Source organism: Dermochelys coriacea, chromosome 1, assembly GCF_009764565.3.
Source record: "Dermochelys coriacea isolate rDerCor1 chromosome 1, rDerCor1.pri.v4, whole genome shotgun sequence".
Classification (NCBI taxonomy): Eukaryota; Metazoa; Chordata; order Testudines; family Dermochelyidae; genus Dermochelys; species Dermochelys coriacea.
The window spans coordinates 240,201,771-240,221,527 of record NC_050068.2 but is presented as its reverse complement, the minus strand read 5'-3'; the positions used below and the strand labels follow the sequence as shown (position 1 = coordinate 240,221,527).

General features: G+C 40.5%; 1 protein-coding gene across 3 annotated transcripts in view; it reads left to right on the top strand.

Moving 5' to 3' along the window:
* Positions 1 to 19,757, top strand: part of BPGM (bisphosphoglycerate mutase) — a 127,163-nt gene that overhangs the window by 40,642 nt on the left and 66,764 nt on the right. The window lies entirely within an intron of this gene.

The window sequence follows — 19,757 nt, the reverse complement described above, 5'->3', positions numbered from 1 at the left end:
TTAGTGCTAAAATGGATGTGCTTTATTTTAATAAAATAAAGGCTATTCATTTAAAATGGTGGTTCTCAAACTGTGGTTGCGACCCCAAAGTGGGTCATGAGCCCTTTTTAATGGGATTGTGAGGGTTGGTGTTAGATTAGTCTGAGGGCTTCAGCTCTGGCTGGTGGGGCTCAGGTTACAGGCCCCCTGTGTGGGGCTGAAGCCCTTTGGCTTTGGTCCCTTCGCCTAGGGGACAGGGCTTGGGTTTGGGTTGTGGCTTTATTTCCCGCCCCCCCAGGGCAGCAGATTTCAGGCTTCGGTCCCCTCCTGGGGTTGTGTAGTAATTTTTGTTGTCAGAAGAGGGTCACGGTGCAATGAAGTTTGACAATCCCTGATTTAAAGCAACACCCATCCTCTGCTGCTGCTGGACAACCTTATTGAACAGGCTTGTATTTATATGCATGAAAATAAACTGTAAAATGGAACGCAGTTAAACAAAGCATGCTTGCCTGACAGATGTTTGTCATGCTCCAACAGCTTTTATGGTGCCCCTTAAGCAGCATTTTAGTTAAGGTTCAGAGGCCACTGCTATTCTAACTTGTGGTTCTCTCTGCTTCACTGCGTGCTCTTGGCAGGTTGCAGCATCCGTGCTGGGGTAGGAGTGGGTATGCTAGGTGGAAGATCTAGCACATAGTCCTTAAAAATACTGAGACCACTGTTACCGGAATTGATACTGTGGTTCAGGATTTGGTTTTCAAACTTTGCAACCACATATTGCCTTGCAGAAATGCAACGGAACAACAGGTGGAGCAAAAGCATTATGATTAGATTGCTCAGCAAACTAAAGGCATAATTTTACACTCTTCTGTGTATGTTGGAAGAGGAAGTTATGTTCCAGCCCCCCTCCCCACCCCAAAGGCACTGTTTGTGTTCTAGTAGGTAACAAGGCTCTGTAATGTCACAAGTCACATGAAGGTGACTTAGATTCTGAGGTTGAATAAATGGATTGTAAGAAAGACCTAAATAATTACCACGCAGCATGTTGCCTCTTTCCAAATGTACTGCCAACTTCACAAGTCAAAGCCAGATAAATATTACAGGAGCAATATCTTTGTACCATTTTCTGGAAGGCTGGATGGTTTGAAATTACGTTTATCCAGCGTCAACAGTCAAAGCAGGGTCCCTTGATTGTGAGTGGGTGGCATTAAATAAAACTGCAGGAGTTGTGGGGTAGCCTTGGAGTGTGAGCCCAGCAGTAGATTTATTTGAGCCTGTTGAAGGCAAGTATGACTCAGCACTTTGCAGGAAGCATTCACAGGGAGCAGGCTTTGATCTGCTACCCGCTATTTATTTGCTTAAATAAGATTTTTACACACATTGCCACCTAGTGGCTGAACAGTATAGTACGGTTTAGCATTCCATTACAAGTGGGGGCTGTAAAGCTAGAGCTGGGGAACGGGTGCAGAGAAGCATTCATGTTGGAAGAAGACACTTGTCAATGATACCCAGCTAACTCTGCTTGTTGTAGGAAAGGATGGGACAAAATAATTGTTGCTCTAGAGGAGGGACTGCACAGACAGCAGAGGTGTATATATAATTGGTGTTTGGGTACCTATCCTGAGACATTTTGTGCCTAACTTTCAGAGACACTAAGCACCCACAACTCCGACTGAAGTCAGTGGGAGCTGCAGGTACTCAGCACCTCTGAAAATTAGGTCCAATACATCTCAGGTTGGGCACTTCAAAAATGAGGCATCATCTAATGATGCATGCATGTGGGTGGTGGTGGTGGTTTTTATGGGGTGTGGTGTGGTGTTTTTTGCTTCTGGGGACTTGTCCAAGGTGAGTGTGAGCCTTTAGCAGAGGTTGGTGGAAACAGAACTGAGGAAATCTGATTCCCAGTCTTCTGCAGTAAATGCAAAACAATATTGTCTCTGGGTTAAATATACCCATCTGAAACCTTCTGCTTGTTAGTGTGTTGTGAAACTCATGAGTTTCAGTTCCTACGGTTTTCAGTGAACTTGATGGGTTTCAGTGCATGCATGTGAGAGGAACACTTTACAGGTATGCAAGAAGAGAAATTCCAGCTGTAGTGAAATATACTGTTATCCATTTTGTTAGAATAACCGTTAACATTAAACTTATGTCAGAAAACTACAGAAACATAAAATCTGTCTTATGGAGACTTTCACAGTCTTTATTTCACTAGACCAAAGCTTTAGGAGAATCTTTCACATCGAGACTTGCCACTTTCTTCTGATACTGGAAATTTCATATCCAGTGATTCCTATGTCACATGATTAGCTCTGGCTCAAATGATTTCATCACCTGGAAGCCAGGAATCTTCTCTATCCTTCATGAAGCTATAAATCCATCCCATAGGCAACTGATACAGAGGCTGCTTAATATCTGAGAGAGAGACAGACTATCTCTTGGCCAGAAGGTAAATATCAATGACAAACCAGGCACGCACGCGCGCACACATACAGATTTAGTAACAACAATATAATATAAGGTCACAGGTTTGCTGTTTTACCTTCTATGACTTCAGTGTGGCCTGCTCCTATCTAGGAAAGTGGATTTTGTGTTGCCAATCCCTCCCTGCATTTCACCTTGATTATCAAACTGGCCAGTTGATATCAGATTTGGCCTAATGAAATTGGCTTGTACAGGGGATGAATTATAGTTGTCCATAATCCAGTAAAAAAACAGGAGTACTTGTGGCACCTTAGAGACTAACAAATTTATTAGAGCATAAGCTTTCATGGGCTACAGCCCACTTCATCGGATGCAAAGAATGGAACATATAGTTAGAAGAGATGTATAATATACACACACACAGGACTGTCCCTATAAAATCGGGATATCTGGTCACCCTATTTTTCTTAGCTTGTTGGAGTTCTGTGCTGATCAAAATAATAAGGAACAGGTGCTGGTGGCAAATTTTGCATTTTTGGCTGAAAAGAACATACAAATTATACATACTTGCATTCTAAATGGGCATTGTTTCTGTTTAATATACTGTATTATGTTCTGCGGAACTAAAATTTAATGCAAATCAGTCAGGCAAGTTTCTCTCTCCATAAACAAATGTCAGAATCAATAATTCTGAAGGGGTAGACCCTCAAATTATTCCGAAAGGAAATGCTTTTAAAAAAATATTAGGGATTTCCCACAATGAATTAGCTGGAATGTACGCTTTATTGAAATGGTCTCCTAGGACATAGTCTTCTGTGACTTCTTTATAGATCTTCTAAAGTGCTCTGTATACAGCAGCTCTTCTGGTATGATGGCCAGATTTTTTGAAAGAACTTCTCACCAATGAGCGGAAGGATGCTGTAGTGGTTAGGATGTTTGCTTGGGGCTTGGGAGATGTGGGTTTAATTTCCTGCTCCATCACTCATGTCCTATGTGACCCTGGGCAAATGACATAGGGTGGGATTCACAAAGGGGACTTAAGCGACCTGCCACCTACTGGAATTAACAATCTTGAGTTAGGTGCCCAGGTTCCCTATATAATGGATGTGGGGAGAGTTAAATGCCTACAAAAGGATTTACAGAAGCCAGTACATTGACGCTGGGAGCTATCTAAACTAGCCAATAGGAAATGTTGGAGAGGGGTGTGGCCTAAGCCTTGTCCCTTAAAGGGAGTTAGGCACTGGCTGGAGGAAAACACCTTTCCCCACTCAGCAATCACAGCTGTGAACCCTCTCCTGGAGTTGGGTGCTTAAGTGTGTCCATCCCTTACAACCTTTAACCCGGAAGTTAGAGCACACACACAGGATGTGGGAGACCTGGGTTCAAATCCTCACTCTGCCTGCCCTAGAGCAGGGACTAGAAGTTGGGTCTCTTCATCTCCAAGAAGATTGTCCTAACCCCTGGGATGGGAGGTATTCGGGAGCAGTGCTCACCCAATCTCTCATGCTGGAGCTGTTCCATTGTGTACAAATACTTAAATATTCATTGGGCCAGAGAGAGTGAGAATGACACTGTAGCCCTGTGGCTCATATTTTTATCTTTACGGAATCACATCTCCCCCTCCTTAATTCCAATCAAAGTAGAAACTGAAAACATTCAAGATCATTTAAATTGGGAGTTTGCATAAAAAAAAAACAACTATATCTAAACTTCCCTACAAAAGCTTCAAGTAGTCTCTGCCAGGTATCCCAAGTAACTTAGCTACTGCTTTAACTTTCTATAACTGCACCTAATTCCCATCAGGTTGTTCATGTGTCTCCCTCTTTCTCCCCACCCTGCTCTATATTTTTGGTGTGAATTTTTTTCCTTTTTGAAGTCAGAGGTACTTTTGGAGGCATTTTCTAGGTATGGTATATGAAAAGCAGTTCTTCAGACTGTGGAAGTTAGAAATGTGTTTTATGGCTCTATACTGGATATACATGTCACAAAATATAATAAAACAATATTGAGGTTTTATTATGCAACACTAAATAAACTGCAGCAATATTGTTCAAATCAACATTAATATACTAGGGCTGTCAAGCGATTAAAAAAATTAATAGCAATTAATCGTGCAATTAAAAAGATTAATGATGCAACTAATTTCACTGTTAAACAATAATATACCATTTATTTAAATATTTTTGGATGGTTTTCTACATTTTCAAATATTGATTTCAATTCCAATACAGAATACAAAGTGTACAGTGCTCACTTTATTTTTGATTACAAATATTTGTACTGTAAAAATCAAAAGAAATAGTATTTTTCAATTCACCTAATACAAGTACTGTAGTGCAGTCTTTTTATCATGAAAATTGAACTTAGAAATGTAGAATTATGTACAAAAACCCCCTGTTTTGTTTTTGAGTGCAATGTAAAACTTTGGAGCCTACAAGTCCACTCAGTCCTACGTCTTGTTCAGCCAATTGCTCAGACAAACAAGTTTGTTTACATTTGCAGAAGATAATGCTGCTCGCTTCTTAATTACAGTGTCACCTGAAAGTGAGAACGGGTGTTTGCATGGCACTGTTGTAGCCGGCATGGCAAGATATTTACATGTCAGATGCGCTAAAGATTCATATGTCCCTTGATGCTTCAACCATCATTCCAGAGGACATGTGTCCATGCTGATGACTGGTTCTGCTTGATAACAATCCAAAGCAGTGTGGACTGACGCATGTTCATTTTCATTTGAGTCAATGCCTCCAGGTGAAGGTTGATTTTTTTTTTTGATGGTTTGGGGTCTGTAGTTTCCACATCTGAGTGTTGTTCTTTTAAGATTTCTGAAAGCATGCTCCACGCCTCATCTCTCTCAGATTTTTGAAGGCAGATTTTTGGGTCGAGTGCTGTAGCTATCTTTAGAAATTTCACATTGGTATCTTCTTTGCATTTGTCAAATTTGTAGTGAAAGTGTTCTTAAAATGAACGTGTGCTGGGTCATCATCCGACTATGTGCTATAACATGAAATATATGGCAGAATGCAGGTAAAACAGAGCAGGAGACATACAATTCTACCCCAAGGAGTTCAGTCACAAATTTAATTAATGCATTATTTTTTAATGAGCATCATTCAGCATGGAAGCATGTGTTCTGGAACGATGGCCGAAGCGTGAAGAGGCATAGGAATCTCTTTAGCGCATCTAGCACGGAAAAATCTTGCAACGCCTGCTACAACAGTACCATGAGACTGCCTGTTCTCACTTTCAGGTGACACTGTAATTAAGAAGTGGGCAGCATTCTCTCCCATAAATGTAAACAAACTTTTGTCTTAGCAATTGACTGAACAAGAAGTAGGACTAAGTGGGTTTGTAGGCTCCAAAGTTTTACATATTTTTTTTGTTTTTGAGTGCAGTTATGTTAAGTACAACAACAAAACCTCCTACATTTGTAAGTTGTACTTTCATGATTAAGAGATTGCACTACAGTATTTTTTTAATTCACCTCATACAAGTACTATTTATTTTGTTTTTTACAGTGCAAATATTTGTAAACAGAAATAAATATAAAGTGAGCACTATACACTTTGTATTCTGTTTGCAACTGAAATTGATATATTTGAAAATGTAGAAAAACAGTGAAAATATTTTAATTTCAATTGTTATTCTATTGTTTAGCAGTGCGATTAATCATTAATTTTTTTGAGTTAATTGTGTGAGTTAACTGCGATTTAATAAAAACACCAAACAAAAACAACCCTAATATATATACTCTTCTATTTTGGAGGAAAAGTTTGTGTCATGAGAATCAAAAATAGTAATGAAAACTTACGTTTCAGATTATTTTAAAAAAAAATCAGATAAATTTGGCTAAAATTTGTAAATGGCATATTTTTGCAACAGGAAACAGAATAGGGACTCGTCTACAATTTCCACTTTTTAAAAATAAAAGGTAAATATTCAGAAAGTCCTCTCCAATTTGTAAGAAGTGCACGCACAATGCACATGAAAAAGAGCTGGACTTTTGTGATTTCCTTTTTTTTTTTCTCCATGTGCGCTCTTTTTTGAATAGAGGAACAAGTAATGATGCTTTGAAAAGAAATGGTGCAACTTGCCACAGTACAAACCCAAAGCAGCACAGCTGGACCTTATTCGAGCAGAGTATGCTGTCAGTACAATTGATCCTTTGCTCTTTTTTTGCAATCCTAGGACGGAGTAAATAACTTATCAGTTGAAGGCACTATAAAGTAGTGAAGTCACATTTACATGCTGAACTGGTGCCATGCCCACAAGGGGGCTAACACACTTTGTGACTGGTCAACTCAAAAACCATTTCTTTGTATGCAGTGAAAAGGAGCTGTCTAATTATCTTCTCCTCTGGATTAGATTAAAAGGGCAGAAACTGCACCATGGAAGGGTCTAAAAGATGACCACTTTTCTGGACTACATCAGAAACAAGTTGTTTGCTAGTCCCCATTAAACAAAGTGCTCATTTATCAAACAGTGTTCAGCGCCAATTATTTTTAAATCAATAAAATGTTTATAATGGATAAACATGTGAATGGTTAATTATTTCTAAAAGTACACAATGACACGTTCGCATTATGTACAAATTTAATTAGAAACATTTTCATCTGTTTTTTTCCATGAGAGTTCACTTGCAGGGGAAGAAAAGTTAGAATACCATAATGATATCACAGACCCAAAAAGAGGAACATAAAGCAGCTGTAGAAACTCTCCCCATGCAGCGAAAACAGAACAGTACAGCATGTGGGCAGAAAGATATAGAAGCCAAAAAGAAAAGGAGTACTTGTGGCACCTTAGAGACTAACAAATTTATTTGAGCAGTGCAGGTAAACACGGTTTAGGTGAGGAACAGTTCTCCAAGCAGAACTTTAGAGGGAGAAAATACAAGTGTAACTCATAGGGGTCCATTATAAATGCAATTTTCTCTCTGAAATGTTCACATTTCAAAAGGAGATGAAGGAAGATTTTGATCAATAAGACAATAGTCCTTATCAACTGCTTTGAAATATTCCAAGAGATCATGAAAACTTTTGAAGTTTTAAGAGGTGTGAGACATGAAAAATATAGGCTACAAATGATCATTTTAATAAGCTATGTAAAGAATAATGAATGAGAGAAGTACTGGCAAAGTATGAAATGGGAAAAGCAGTAATTTCATCATTAGTCTTTTCAAACAAACCCTTAATTACAAAATATATAGGACAACCTGGAACATCTCTTTGGGGATAAATAAATGGTCATCCTTTTATAAGGATGTAACAATAAAGTGGTTCAAAATGGTGTCAGTAAGATAAAAGGTCTAAATGTAATGTCTTAACTAATAGGATACATTGTGAGGTAATATCTTTGAGAGACAAGCTGTTGAGCTACACAAAGTTTTTCTTCAGGTCTCTGTATAGCTCGAAAACTTCTCTCTCACCAACCGAAGTTGGTCCAATCGAAGATATTACCACACCCACCTTGTCTCTCTAATATCATGGGACCACTACACCTACAATAAGCCTATCTGTGAGTGTAAATTGTAAGGAATGCAGTGTCCTGATAGCTCCAGCTGCCCCTGCTAGCCAATGCTCTGCGGCAGCATCCCTCTCCTTAGGTATGCGTAAGGCTGTGATTTCTCTCATGGACCTTGTGGATTTATTGGACTTTCTGTGACCTCCATGACTTCCGCAGGTGTTGGTGCCGCTGACTCCAGGGCCGGCAGAGCAGTTGGCTCCAGAAGTAGAGATTTAGTTGGGATGGGGTAAGAGCCATGGGCAGGTCGCTGGCCATGAATTTTTATTTATTGAGCATGACCTGTCCATGACTCTTAACAAAATACCTGTGACTAAATCTTAGCCTCTAGGTATGGGTGGTGTCTGAGAAGCAGTCCTGGTGGTGGTCCTACTGGCTGCACAAAGGGGAAGCTATGTTCTTGTTCAGTTAGAGTTGCAGGTGCTTGAGTGGTGACTAGAGTGACAAATAATGGTGATTTGTCTGTCAAATATGTGGCAGGCCAAGGTTATTCCCTTTAGCTGGATACATGGTTATAATTTAAAATATACTGTTTATTATAAAAATATACATAAGAAATTATGGTGTGATCAGGAAAAACATGGTGTCACTAATTCATTCTTTTCAGTACATTATTAAAAGGGAAACACACAAGCTCCAATAATCAAATTATTCGGAACAAAATATGTTCTGAATAAAATCAGTGGTTTTGTTGTTTTACAAGTTATTTCAATTCTAACAGCGACATCTCTTAAAAGTGAATTTTAACCAATGTTGGCAAAGGGACAGTGTAAAGTTGATATCTATCTTTGGAATTTCTTCTGCCCTGTTACATTTCATAATAAAAAGAACAATATCTTCCTTAAATCCCCAAACAGCTTATAGTGTTTTGATCTCTTTCCTAAACCATGAATAATTGAACAGAAGTCCTTAGATCACCACCTATTCAAATAACATACATTTTCTCCCTTACAATTTCATAGCATCACAGTTACAGAACATGTCAGGCATCTTTCATATCGCTTACACCCCATCCCCCCAACCCCATATGCATAAAAACACCAAATACACATTGGAGCTCATTTTTAACACATACAGTACTCATTAGGGGATGAAATTTGGCTACAGGGCTCAGCTCCTCAAAGGTACTTGGGCACTAGTTCTGTATTATAAGAATGTCCCCTTTAAAAAAAAAATTGCCTGTCCCTTACTACTGTAAATCTATATGGCTGTGTTTTATCTGATATCCCCTCCTCTACGTACTGCTTCCCCTTTTGCAGGTAGCTCTACACATCTTGAGGGATAAAGCAGTCGGAGTTCATTTGTTGCTTCATTCCTTGAAGTTCTTAGTGGTTCCCCTGTCCCCCCCTAGGAGGCAGGGCTTTCGGGGATGCAGGAGGGCCCTTCCTACAGCTGATGGAGCCTGAGCTGCACAGGGAGCTGGGGCAAAGGGCTGGAGCTCCTGCCAAGTAGGAAGGAGGAGAGGCCAGCTGGGCAGGTTTCTGGGTCCTGGTGTCAGATGGACTAAGAGGACCCCAAAACACTTCCCCCCCCCGTCTGTCTCTTCCCCCCTGAGAGATACTCCCATCATATATTTTTGAAATGCAATTTTGGCAGCCCTGGTGGGGGTGCCTAATAACTGCCATTGATTTCAATGAGAATTAGTACCTCTGAGGATGTGCCCAACTCCCTATTGCATGTTTGCAAATAAATTGTCACTCTGCCCTGGTGAAGCTCCCTCTGCTGGACGCTCACCAGGCTGCTGTTTGGGTTCCAAGCTGATGGACTCGTGCTCTCAAGCTTCTCGATCTGGGTAGGGTGCAGCCCTGATTCTCTGTGGGGACCCTCTGGCTCACTTCCAAGACTTAGACATGGGCCTTGTGTGTTACCCCTTCATGGAAATGCGGACCATATGGCACAGCAACCGTGGGCCTCCAGGACCAAGGTTGAGCTGCTAGATTTCCCAGTGGCTTAACCGCACCCTTTTCCAGTCCTGCAATCTCATCAGCAGTCTGGGTTTACTGTTACCTCTTCACGGACATGAGAGTTGAAAAGCAAATAGACTTGCAGGCTTTGAAAGAGTTCTCAAAACCCAATCTCTGTTTACTTTAGCTAGCACAAGGAAATATACTGATCTAGACAATAATAAGCATAACTAACCTTTCCCTGCCTCAGTTTCCTCCCCACTCTTGAGCACTCATCAGTATAGGTGCAAATCCATGATTCTTCTCCCCCCCCCCGCACATAGCTTCCCCTCTGAATTGTCTAGTCTCTGTCTCCCCTGGGCAACCAATTTCCTTCTTCCTTGGCTGGTCCCACAGTTAAACTGGTCTCCTACACTATGAAAGCAAGTTGCGCACTCCTACTTAAGTTTTCTGTGAGTCTGCTCCGAGTTCTCTCAGGCTCTGTGGCTTTTAAGACCCAGGCTTAACATGTGATATTTTCATTCTCCTGTATCAGGATTTTCCACTCTCTAAACTCCAGCCTCTTCAGACAAACTTGGTTGAACTGGTTTTCCTAAGCTTAACGATCGCATTTAGTTGGGGATAGCTCCTGCTTTGAGCAGGGGGTGGTACTAGATGACCTCCTGAGGTCCCTTCCAACCCTGATATTCTATGATTATCCCTAGGTGCTTCTATCTGAATAGGTGACCATTAAAGGTCTAATGACCTATGCTTGCACCAAGTCTGGAAGAGTTTACCATGACAGCAAATGGTGAATTTCACATACAACGATAGAACAATTTCCTAAGATCAACCAGAATTCATAAGTTGTACATAAATTCCCCAAATTGTCACAGATTCCAAAAAATGGATACTGTGGAGTCAGATCTATATTCTGACCTGTTTTATGACATATTTATTAGGGCTGTCAATTAATCGCAGTTAACGCACATCATTAACTCAAATCTTAGTCGCACGTATAACAATAGAATACCAATTGAAATTTATTAAATATTTTTGGATGTTTTTCTACATTTTCAATATTGATTTCAATTACAACACAGAATACAAAGTGCACAGTGCTCACTTTATATTTTTGATTATCATTTTTCAGTGCATATATTTGTAAACAAAAGAAATAGTATTTTTCAATTCACCTTATACAAGTACAGAAGTGCAATCTCTTTATTGTGAAAGTGTAATTTACATATGCAGATTTTTTGGTTACATAACTGCACTCAAAAACAAAACAGTGTAAAACTTTACTGCCTACAAGTCCACTCAGTCCTACTTAGTCTGCTAATTGCTAAGACAAACAAGATTGTTTACATTGACAGGAGATACTGCTGCCTGCTTCTTATTTACAATGTCACTTGAAAGTGAGAATAGGCATTTGCATGGCACTTTTGTAGCCAGCATTGCAAGGTATTTATGTGCCAGATTTGCTAAACATTCATGTGGCCATTTGTGCTTCGGCCACCATTCCAGAGGACATGCTTCCATGCTGATGATGATTGTTTAAAAAAAATGCGTTAATTAAATTTGTGACTGTACTACTTTGGGGGGAGAATTGTATGTCTCTTGCTCTGTTTTACCAGCATTCTGCCATATATTTCATGTTACAACAGCCTCTGATGATGACCCAGCACATATTCATTGTAAGAACACTTTCACAGCAGATTTGACAAAACGCAAAGAAGGTACTGATGAGATTTCTAAAAATAGCTACAGCACTCAATCCAAGGTTCAAGAATCTGCAGTGCCTTCCAAAATCTGAGGGATGAGGTGTGGAGCATACTTTCAGAAGTCTTAAAAGAGCAACACTCCAATGTAGAAACTACAGAACCTGAACCACCAAAAAAGAAAATCGACCTTCTGCTGGTGGCATCTGACTCAGATGATGAAAATGAACATGTCAGTCAGCACTGCTTTGGATCGTTATCAAGCAGAACCAGTCATCAGGATGGAAGCATGTCTTCTGGAATGGTGGTTGATGCACAAAGGGACATGAATCTTTAGCGCCTCTGGCGTGTAAATATCTTGCAATGCTAGCTACAACAGTGTCATGCGAATGTCTGTTGTCACCTGAAAGTGAGATTGTAAACAAGAGGCAGGCAGCATTATCTCCTACAAATTGTAACCAACCTTGTTTGTTTGAGTGATTGGCCGACCAAGAAGTAGGACTGAGTGGACTTGTAGGCTCTAAAGTTTTACATGGTTTTATTTTTGAATATAGGGTTTTTTGTACATAATTCTACATTTGTAAGTTCAATTTTCATGATAAAGAGATTGCACTACAGTACTTATATGAGGTGAATTGAAAAATACGTTTTTTTTGTTTTACAGTGCAAATATCTGTAGTAAAAAATAAATATAAAGTGATCACTGTACACTTTGATTTCAATTACAACACAGAATAAAATATATTTGAAAATGTAGAAAATATCCAAAAATATTTAAATAAATGGTATTCTATTGTTTAACCGTGATTACTTTTTTAATCACTTGATAGCCCTAATATTTATGCTTAAAAATAGAAGTCAATGGTATAAAACAAATGTATAACAATGTAGAGCTTCTTCAAACCTATAACCTTTATAGTTCAGGTTCTTGTTTCTAAAAGAATTAGAACATAATTTTCTGTGACACTGAAAACCCTGACTCATCCTTAACTATGGTCTTGCTGCTGATCCAACATTCATAGCCAGCCCCTAATCTAAAAATGTATGTGCCAAGTTCAGTGCCAGTATTAACAGGTGCTCCTTCCATGTAAGTCTCCAGGCCAAATTCAGCAGCCATATAAATGGCAGTGTAAATTACACACAAAGTACAAGTAGACCAGTGAGCTGGTTTACATGGCAGAGTATTGCACCTTGCACCAATTTGGCATACATGATATGCTAACAAGTGTAACTTACAGTATGCTCTAAGGGAGTTGAAGACAGAAAAACTGCTAACAGAAGCTTTTACAGATAAAGCAAACTCCCCTTACAGCACTTTATCTTCCACCTTCCTGTTTGCTTTTCCAGCTACTCCTACCTTCCTGTCTGCACTCAAAGCTCAAATCCAAGGGCCTGATTTTGACTTCACTGCAAATTTTATTTAGTCAGCAGTTACTTGGACTTGCTTTGTCCTAAATGAGATCAAGTCTATCCTGAAGTGTTTTATGCACATGGAACAACTTTAGTCTGAACATGATATGCTAGATTTTACAAAGCATTTCTATTAAAAAGCAAATAATTCAGTAGAGCAGAAACTGAATCGAATAAGTAAGAAATTAAAAACATATCTGATCCTTCCTGTTTGTTTTTCATCAGAGAAGTCTTATCTGTAACACCTTTGCTGTATATTATGGTGTGAATCTCAGATTCCTTGGGGGTTTTTTAGAGCCTAGGTTCCCATCTCCGGCCCTTATTAAATAAACTTTTTCCAGGAAGCATCTGTGGAAAGAATAAGCTAATCAGGCAAAACTTTGATACCGAGTAACCCCTCCTCCTTTTCCTTCTCAATTTTAATGTCTTAATTTTGTTTTTCTGGTACTCCTGTAAAATTTATCACAAATAGCACTAAATAGACACTTGGCACACAACATAGTTCCCATACTTTATCAGCAGAACCCATTGAATTGTAATGGGGAAATACTACATGTTGCTGTCACACATAGATTTGATCCATGCTGTGTAATTAATTATTTTCATAGCCCTGTCTTGCCAAGGTGCTCAGGTCTCTAATCATGGTGAGACTTGAGGGTGCTCAGCACCTCAGAGGATCAGGCCCATAGTGAATTGTGTCTCTCAAACTGCCATGCTTTGAGTGAATGTCATTTGATAATATTTTCAGGATCCAGGGCAAGAACAAAGATGAGCCAGTTTAAATTAATCCAGAAGGAAAGTCAGTTACAGAAATATGTTTGGAGGTGTATTAAATATGTCGGTACTATCTAGGGATTTTATATGGGCATTCTATACTTCAGTTTTACGGAGCTTAACAATTGGGGTTTTATGCTAGTATCCCAATGCCAAGATTTTTAAAAATGGGTGCCTAAAACTAGGCTCAAATGGCCTGATTTTTCAAGGGTTGAATACACTGACTTCTGTAGGAGCTGCTGGAAACTTATGGCTTATAATAATAATAATAATTAATAATAAAAAACCACGCCACTTAATTAGGTATCCAAATGTGGCTGCTGTGCTCCACAGTGACACTCAGAGGTGGCAGGAGTGGGGGGCTGGTGTGAGGTTCCATCATTCTGTAGCTCCAGTGGCCAACATCCAAATTCTAGTGAATATTACACTTCCACTGACGTCCAAATAGGTTCTGCTGAGTAAGAAGTACAGGATTCAGCACTGTATCCATCCCACACAAGCCCAGAGCGAGTTAATATGCCAATTAACCTTATATGCTGCACTTGGAGAGAACCAGGGATTGATAGGGCCTAATGGGAGATAAAACCTTGAGGGGGTGGAGGGGAAAAGCTGAGATAGGACTACAGTGCTAGAAGTAAGAGTAGCAGGGGGCCATAGGGAGGAGGTCTGCAGTCACTCTCTAGAGCAGGGGTGGGCAAACTGGCCCACGGGCTGTATCCGGCCCCCCAGACATTTTAATCCGTCCCTCAAGCTCCAGCCAGGGAGTGAGGTCCAGGGCTTGCCCTGCTTCACTCATGCCAGGGCTCCATGCGGCTCCTGGAAGCAGCAGCATATGCTCCCTTTGCCTCCTATGCACTGGGGCAGCCAGGGGGCTCCGCACATTGCCCCTACAGTTCTCATTGGCCGGCAACCGCAGCCAATGGCAGCTGCAGGGGCAGTGCCTGTGGACAGGGCAGTGCGCAGAGTCACCTGGCTGTGCCTCCACATAGGAGCCAGAGGGAGAACATGCCACTGCTTCTGGAAGCTGCTTGAGGTAAGTGCTGCCTGGAGCTTACGCCCTTGACCCCCTCCTAAGCCCCAACTCCCTGCCCCAGCCCTGATCCCTTTCCCACCCTTGATCCCAGCCCGGGGCACCCTCCTGCACCCTCAGTCTCTCATTCCCAGCCCCACCCCAGAATCTGCACCCCCATCTGAAGCCCTCATCCCCTCCTGCACCCCAAACCGCAACTTCGTGAGCATTCATGGCCCACCATACAATTTCCATACCCAGATGTGGCCTCTCGGGTCAAAAAGTTTGCTCATCCCTGCCATAGAGGGAAAGGGAGTTGCCTAGGGACAAGATGGAAGCCTAGAAGAAGAGGAGGGAATTTGATAAGAGGGGTGAAGTACCCATGGAGAGTGGAGGAAGCTCTGTGGGCAAGCCAAGACGTAGGCAGGGAGATAGAGAGGTGGAATAGGAAATGCCCAGGGAAACAGCACCAAGGTCTGAGACCGAGTTGACCTACATTGCTGGTTCTAGGGACCCTGGAGTGGCCAAACCATGTTCCCCTACCAGCCATGGGGAAAGTGGTGCTGGACCGAGATTTGGAACAAAAGACTGCCTGAGATGGTATATGATCAGCTTGTCCTATGTGATTTTGGTTTTTTTGTTTCCCTGAAAGAGGAAGACTATATAGTGACCTGGCTGAAGGGCAAAGTCACTAAGGGGGAGCATCCTGAGTCATCAGGGGGTAGGTGGGGCCTCAGCCTAAGCAACTGATGGGATGGGATGAGATCTAATTCTTAGACCTAGCCACAATGAGGCACACCTGTGGTAAGGTGGGACCCCTTCACATATACCCTCTTGTATTTTTTTTGTCTTGTCGGCATCAGGTTATCTGGGGGCTCAATTCTGCTCTGACTGAAGTAAATGGCAGAACTGCCTTTGAGGTCAGAGGAACAGGCTTGGGCCCTTCCTGTTCATTTTACAGAGTGCACTAGTGACAACCTTTTAAAAATGTAACCTTCGCCCATTAACAAATTGTCTTACAAAGAGATGAGCAGTTAAAGGGATGGACAAATGGATGAGATCTAGATACCCTGGGAGATAAATGAAATAATTTAAAAATTCTGTCTTGTAATCTGAGTCCAGTAATGGTGCTATGAGTACTAAACTGAGAGTTCCAGTATGTAGCACCTGTCTCTACCCTAATCCTTTCTCTGTTTCAACTAGTTTTGTACACTTATTACCGACATTTTGTAGACTATGAAGATTTCAATGTTAAAACAAGGTCATTCACTGCACAGAAATATCAGTTAAGATACCCACTGCAACGTTTTACACCTGAATTATAGTGTTATCACATGCTGATAGTCTGTATCAATTGCATATGCAAAATGCCATGCACATATCATACAAATTAACTACTGTGCTTTACTATAGATGAACATATACTTTTGTATGGCTGCATGTGTGATTGGTTACTGAGATGCTATTGTGGTGTATACAACAGAATGGGGCGGGGGGTGGGGATCTTAACTCTGCTTTCCAGGTTCCTCAAATCTCTATCTTAATGGTGCAGTAATTTAGGACCTGCTCTTGCAATGAGCTCCAATCAGACAGCCCTTCTGCAACTTCTTGTAATGCTCTGGCACCAAGTACTGTTTTTTTGTGTGTGTTTTGTTTTGCATGATTATCTGTAGCCAACAATCCTTTCCCTGGTTGCTTAATTTGGGCTAGGATTTGGACAGACCCTTTGTGGTAACAATGCAATAAGCAGTGTTCGGAGTCTGTAAGCCAGAGAAAGAAGGATCTATCCCAGCAGCCAGCCACCATAAAGAATTCCTCATGTGTTTAGTGCACGTGTATCCTGCCTTGCCTTGATCACAAGGCATATTACATAAGAAGCAAATCAGTCAGCAGGATTAAGGTTCAGCAGACTTTACTGGTGATTTACACAGAATCTAGTAGAAATGCATCACAGATGACCAGACAGCAAGTGTGAAAAGTCGGAACGGGAGTGAGGGGTAATAGGAGCCTATATAAAAAAAAGACCCAAACATCGGGACTGTCCCTATAAAATTGGGACATCTGGTCACCTTACAGATGGCCACAGACATTTCTTCAAGGTAACTGCTTAAGAATTCAGTTAAACAGAACTAGCAAGACCATTTGCACTAGCCCCATCTGAGAACTTCCAGCACTGCTGTATGCCTCAGCATTATTTTAGCAAAAGTCTTCGCAACATGATCAGATTTGTGAGTCCCCAGTTGATAGTTGTACCAGTTTTGTTGAACTGGACATGTAGGTAGTTTAGATCTGGAGAAATGTTTTAGTGGTGATGCAGTCCTTTCACTTATTCCTTGTAGTGTTTTTTTTCTTTGAGTGAGACTCCTTGACTAAAAACTGTTACTTAGTTGAAGAGCTGCTGCCTACATGTAATATACATGCAAGCAAACAAAAAACAGATGGTGTCATCCACTAAGATTTACCTCTAACTTTAACTGCTGTAAAGCAGGAATAATTCCATGAAATCAATAGAATTGCACCATCGTAAAACCAATGCAAGTGAGAGGAGAATCAGGTTCTTAGTTTTTTCTCATCAAAGTCATATGCATTACTAAACGTTTTCCCACCTAAAGCAACCTCAAGCGGATCCTACTAGAGTCAGGATCAGTGGAAAAGTAATCTCTCTCCAAAGTGATATATTTTTCTAGAATGATTGGTACAAAAACTGCAATCCAAATGACTTGGAAAAAAACTCAGAATCCACGTAATTATCTTCCAGAAAATGCACACATGAATTTCTGATTAAAGTGCAACAAGCCCAAAGGAAATTCTCAGGACAGACACATTTTTAGTTTGAATTTGAAAATGTAACAGGAAATTAAAATAAGATGGAAAGATCTATGACCAATACCCATGAAGAATTATTTGACCAGTGTCTAGATCTCAGCTGTACAACAAAACTAAGCAAACCACCAAGAAATATCTATTTGTTATGCTTTTATGTGGGGGTGTCTTATTTCCTAAGCTCTAACCACTTTAAGTAAATAAAACTGACTTCAGGAAATGAGTGCATTATGATTTTCATTGATGTACTTGTAACTGTAAAATATATGCACTCCGTCAGCATTAAAACGGCCTTTTCTTTGCAGTCCATCTAACAAGATACATCGGACAATAAAGGGTCCAATCCTGCTCCCAAAGAGGTGAATAGCAAAACTCCTATTTCATATTAAGAGCAGGATTTGTGGTTACTGGTGACTGAATAGCTGCAGATATATTTGAGTTGATGCAAGAGATTTTAATCACAAAGGTCAGCCTTGACAGCATCTTAATTCTGCTCCCTTATGTGTCTTCACTCTATACCCCTTACTGACACTGGTGAGTACAAAAACAGTTCCATTGGTGCCAGTGGGACAACTACTTGTGAGTAACTGCTTACCTTAAAAGGTTCACAATCCAGGCCTATAATAATTTTACTAGTCTTGATCCTACTGACCCTCTGTGTGCTGAACTCTCCTTGAGAATGTACTAGAATATATTCTCATCTGCGCAGTAGTACAAAATGGTGCATATGTGAATCCATAACTATAGAAAAAAGTGCAATGCAAACACAAACCACTGCTTACTTCGCTGTATTTACATATGCTTGTTGGAAGAGCTGTAGTGCAAATAATACAATTCCAGATTTACAATATTTAATGCTTTATTATCAGAATAATATTTCCAGTTACCCAGCTGCTGTGGAAAACCCTCATTCTGAATATATTGTTCTCCGGGCATTAATATTAGCATTAGGACAAGTAGTTTTGCATAAAATTGAACATTCCCCTCCCTCAAAACAAAACACTCAACCAACCAACCATCCAGTCCATCATTACTTGGAATCTCTAAAGGATATGGGGCGACCACCTCTGCACGCAGTATTCAAGATGTGGGCATACTATGGATTTATATAGAGGCAATATATTTTCTGTCTCATTATCTTTCCCTTTCTTAATGATTCTCAACATTTTGTTCGCTTTTCTGACTGCTGCTGCACATTGAGTGGATGTTTTCAGAGAACTATCCACAATGGCTCCAAGATCTTTCTTGAGTGGTAACAGCTAATTTAGACCCCATCATTTTATATGTGTAGTTGGGATTATGTTTTCCAGTCTGCATTACTTTGCATTTATCAACACTGAATTTCATCTGCCATTTTGTTGCCCAGTTGCCACCCAGTTTTGAGAGAGCCTTTTGTAGCTCTTCAGTCTGCCTGGGACTTAACTATCCTGAGTAGTTTTGTATCATTTGCAAATTTTGCCACCTAACTGTTTTACCCCTTTTTCCAGATCATTTATGAATATGTTGAATAAGACTGGTCCCAGTACAGACCCCTGGGGGACACCACTATTTACATCTCTCCATTTTGAAAACTGACCATTTATTCCTACCCATTGTTTCCTATCTTTTAACCAGTTACCAATCCACGAGGGGACCTTCCTTCTTATCCCATAACTGCTTACCTTGCTTAAAAGCCTTTGTTGAGGGACCTTGTCAAAGGCTTTCTGAAAATCTAAATACACTATATCCATTGGATCCCCTTTGTCCACATGCTTGTTGACCCCCTCAAAGAATTCGAGTAGATTGGTGAGGCATGATTCCCTTTAAAAAACCATGTTGACTCTTCCCCAACAAATTATGTTCATCTGTGTGTCTGACAATTTGGTTCTTTACTATAGTTTCAACCAATGTGCTCGGTACTGAAGTCAGGCATACCGGCCTGTAAATGCCGGGGTCTCCTCTGGAGCCCTTTTCTGAAAAGAGGCATCACATTAGCTATCCTCCAGTCATTTAGTCCAGAAGCTGATTTAAATGATAGGTTACAGATGACAGCTAGTAGTCCTGCAATTTTGCATTTGAGTTCCTTCAGAACTCTTGGGTGAATACCATCTGGTCCTAGTGACTTATTACTGTTTAGTTTCTCAATTTGTTCCAAAACCACATCTAATGACACCTCATTCTGGGACAGTTCCTCAGATTTGTCACCTAAAAAAAAAAAAAAAAGCTCGGGTTTGGGGATCT